Raw genomic sequence first — 4,984 nt, 5'->3', positions numbered from 1 at the left:
ACTTTCTCTTCCCACTACAGGTCTAAATGACATCGATATGCAAAGGAGGCTCACCACTTTAGGGCAGCAATGGGGAATCTTGTTCAACTTGAGGGCTGTGTTTCCTTGTGGACATCCTTCCGATGGTTGCAGGCCAGCGCTTGGTGTGGCCAGAGGCATTAGATATCCAGAGAAACATACAGAAACATATAGTACGTTGCATTGTTAGAGTTCAAGGACACAAGCACTTGAGGAGAGCAGGTCTGGTGAGGGGTGTGGCCTAGGAGGGAGGGAAGAGGAAGAGGAAGGGCATAGCATAGCTAAGCTGGAAAAGGCTGAAAGGCCATATTTGTCCCCCTCACCTGAAGTTTTCCAACCCTGCTTTAGGGGAAGGTCTACTATGTTGCAGGATCTTAGCCAGAACCTGTTGAATATAGCAGAGCATACGCAGACTGACCAGAAGCAGTCAGTTGCAGGCAGGATGAAGCAGGAACAAGACACTGCTACTAGTAACTTGGTTACTTATAGGTTTATTATTTACAACAGACTCACAAGTTACTATATACAGGATACAGACATGGATCTTAACTCTCTCACAGAACAAACTCCAACAAACTCTCAAACCACATACTGACCAACCAACCAACCAGGAAGGTCAGGAGTCATCATGCCTATGTGGAGACCTTGGACAATAGCAGAGTTGTATCCAAGGTCCCATATGTCTAGGAAGAATAACTCCCTCTGCTCAGTCTTCTTGGCCTTGGGCCAACTCCTTAATTGCTTCTGTGGGAAGCTGCATCAGATTGCGCGTAGTCAAAATCCCAACATACAGCTCAGTGGCAGCGCACATGTTCTGCACACAAAATGTCCCAGGTACAATCCCTGGTGTCTCCAGCTAGGGGTGAGAAAGTGTTCTGTCTGCAATTCTAAGGACAACCTCTACCAGACAGGGTCCTAGAATGATAGCACTGGATACTGAATTAGATGGACCAAAGTTCTGTGCTGGTATAAGGTAGCTTCTAATACAACTCCAGTGGCTTTTTTGATCCATAAAAGCTGTTTCAAGATGGTGCATGTTTCATTCAAGGAAATTGAATGTTGCAGGTAATATTCGACTCTTCCCGTTCCCATTTCTCCCCCTCCCCCATTCAAACCATGGGCTCATCCATGCAAGCCTAACCCTGGGAATTCAGAGAGGTGGCTGAAAAGGGGGAAAGAAGGTGGAGCAAGGAGTTCCAGTGGAAAAATGGCAGGTGGGGAAAGTCTTAAGTACCCAAGCTCTCGTGTTTGAGATTTTCTTCCTCCTAAAAGGATATCTGACATGGTCAATGATTCTAATTTCACTGCAAAGCAACTATTCCAACGCCCTAATAAATGCGTACAGTATTTCAATTCATACATAGGCCAATTTGTTTTTCCGGGTGGGAGTATTTCATTGGTTAGGGGAAGCTGTCTCTGGATCTCGAAGGAATAATATTTTATTGATTGGACGCAAAGCCCTCTTCTAATTTTTTGCCATGCAATAGTACTTGCTTTCATAAATCTTATGCTCTCCTCAGCAAAAATCAATGCATACTTATTAATATCATATTGATACATGTTTTCTGAGCAATAAAAAGTAATGTTTTACACATTCATTTAACTATGAAGGCATACAGCATAGATTTTACAGTCTACAATAATTTCATGCCTTTGGATGCACTATATTGACAAGTCTACCATTTCCTTCTGTTTATAAATTCAAATACTGAAATCATAATAATAATTGCTCTTTTTAACTTTCAATTAAAATGCATACAGAATTAAATTACAAACTAACAAAATGAATTTCTATAGGAACAAATATAAGGTGTTACATTTAGGCAGGGAGATGGCGTGCACCTGGGTTGTCAGTAGTATATGTGAAAAGGATCTAGGGGTCTTAGTAGACCACAAGCTTAACATGAGTCAACAGTGTGATGCAGCAGCAAAAAAAAAGCTTATGCCATACTCGGCTGCATCCACAGAAGAAGGATAGTGTCTAGGTCAAGTGAAGTAATAGTACCACCCTATTCTGCCTTGGTCAGACTGCACCTGGAGTTCTGTGTCACAGTTCTGGGCGCCACAATTTAAGGATATCGACAATCTGGAATGTGTGCAGAGGAGGGTGACCAAGGCAATAAAGGGTTTGGAAACCAAGCCTTATGGGGAATTGGGTCTGTTTAGCCTGTTAAAGAAGAGACTAAGAGGAGTTCTCTGATTCTAAGGGGAAAGAAATTGTGGTCTAAACCACAGAGCATAGGGCTTGCTGATCGGAAGGTTGGCAGTTCGAATCCCCTTGATGCGGTGAGCTCCCATTGTTCGGTCCCAGCTCCTGCTCACCTAGCAGTTTGAAAGCACATCAAGTGCAAGTAGATAAATAGGTACCGCTCCGGCGGAAAGGTAAACGGCATTCCGTGCACTGCTCTGGTTTTGCCAGAAGTGGCTGTCATGCTGGCCACAAGACCCGGAAGCTGTCTGCAGACAAACGCTGGCTCCCTTGGCCTATAGAGCGAGATGAGTGCACAACCCCAGAGTCATCCACGACTGGCCTAACGGTCAGGGGTACCTTTACCTTTACCTAGCGTGACCAGAAGAAGCAAAGAACCCTTCCTTTGCACATGCTTCCCATCCACCCAACTTCAAGCAGTTGTTATGTTGCCTCACGGGGAGAAAAATGGCTGGGAGGAAATGCTTCTGAATGTGAGAGTACAGTGGGAGGAGGTTTCAGCCTATGTGGCCTTTTAAATCTTCTGTGTTTTACTTAATAGGGAATTAGTGCCAACCCAATTGTGTAAGAGATGAGGCTGCCACCATCAGATCATCTAGTTGGGCCCAGTGTCCTCCCTGTAAAATTGGTCTGTATTATCCCCTGATTAGAGAGTGAACATAGGGACAGTGCTTGGGATGGCAAACTTGCTGGCCTAAGGCCACCCAGTTTGCTCATGCTGAACTGAGATTTTAACCATGTACTTCCTGGCTCCTACATGGTCCTTTAACTGCTAAGCTAAACCCACTCTCAGAAGCAGAGCGTTTGCAAATCAAAAGACAAGTCCAAATCAGTTTTTCTCATTACGTTTTAGGCTATTCAGACTTTATTTGCATTTACTCATTGCATTCAGGGGTGCTCCACTTCTGCTCTTTATTAGAAAAAAATAATAAACTGTGGCATTACTTGTTTATTGCACTGAAACGAAACGAATCTGGGGCTAATTAGTCATTAGCATTGTAAGCAGGGAAGGAAGTTATTAAAAACATAAGTGAAAATTTAATTGTAGAAGATACAGAAGGCAACAATCTTAATTATTTCACATGCCTTAATTAGAGGTTCTAGAAGAAACAAGTCTATAAAACTAGTCTCTGATAATGGTTCATTCATAGTCTTAGATGCAAATGGCAAGTTAATGTTCTCAAGATCTGTGTAAAGGAACAGCATTTTGTAACTAAAATTAAGAGGCCACTGTTCAAAATTTGGGTACCATACAACTGTCTTGGCTATTACACAACCTTGATTCCATTCTATGAGAACAAACAGAGGTTATGAAGGCTCCACAATATATTGGATTGCCCTGTACTGGAACTGAATTATTTGCATAGTGTGAGAAATCTGATTTACTGTCTTGAGATAAGAGTCCCTAGAAGAGATTTCAGAGTAGTTTAAGCAGTAACAGATACCAGGATTAGGTAGTATTATTCACCCAGGCTCTAGAAAAAATGTAAATAATTAACTTTGGACTTTTTTCTATGGTCAGCCACTACAGCCTAAGAATGAAATGTAGTTATTATAATGCTTTTTTAAAAGGCTAATCATATTATCTCATGCTAGACACGTGGGTAAAATATGTGTAATTAGAAACAAATTAGTTAAATATGTGAATACATGCGGAACTAGAACCCAGTTTGCAAAGAATTAGCTGGTTAGTTAAAGTCAATTTGTAAAATTCAGGACCCTCGCTGCTTCTTGGCAATTGTTGCAGGTCACAATGCTGCAGAGACATTATAAGTCATAGCTGGCAAAATTCAGAACTGGCAATTCTGTTGAGGCCCCAGGCTCACTATGCAATGGTGAGATGCAGAGGGCAATCAACAGGATTCCTCCTAAGAGTCCTCAGCAATGCTGCTCCTTGGTTTCCCTGTGGTACTCTGGATGATGAAACAGATTAGAGGACAACTGCAGCAATATGGCACAAAATTTGTTGGGAAGGTGACCAAGCTGACTTTACAGTGCATGACCGTGCCTACTGTATGGTGTTGAGGGCAGCAAATAAATTCTTCTTTTTCACCTCCATTACATCCTCAATTAACTGCCCAGCAGTGCTTTTCCAAGTGGTATGGGGTTTATTAATATCTGCCCCTCCGAATGGGGAGTCCGGAGCCAGTTAAGAGCGGTGGACTCGTAATCTGGTGAACCGAGTTCGCTTCCCCACTTTTCCACATGCAGCTGCTGGGTGACCTTGGGATAGTCACACTTCTCTGAAGTCTCTCAGCCTCACTCACCTCACAGGGTGTTTGTTGTGGGGGAGTAAGGGAAAGGAGATTGTTAGCCACTTTGAGACTCCTTAGGGTAGTGATAAAGCGGGATATTTTTGAATTATGGTGCTGGAGGAGACTCTTGAGAGTCCCATGGACTGCAAGAAGATCAAAGCTTTCCATTCTGAAGGAAATCAGCCCTGAGTGCTCACTGGAAGGACAGATCCTGAAGCTGAGGCTCCAATACTTTGGCCACCTCATGAGAAGAGAAGACTCCCTGGAAAAGACCCTGATGCTGGGAAGAAGGAGAAGGGGACGACAGAGGACGAGATGTTTGGACAGTGTTCTCAAAGCTACCAGCATGAGTTTGACCAAACTGCGGGAGGCAGTGGAAGACAGGAGTGCCTGGCATGCTCTGGTCAATGGGGTCACGAAGAGTCGGACACGACTGAACAACTAAACAACAACAACAAAAGCGGGATATCAAATCCAAACTCTTCTTCTTCTTCTTCTTCTT

This window comes from Podarcis gaigeae (assembly GCF_964106915.1).
Source record: "Podarcis gaigeae genome assembly, chromosome: 3".
Classification (NCBI taxonomy): Eukaryota; Metazoa; Chordata; class Lepidosauria; order Squamata; family Lacertidae; genus Podarcis; species Podarcis gaigeae.
Note: the sequence above shows the minus strand (reverse complement) of the source record.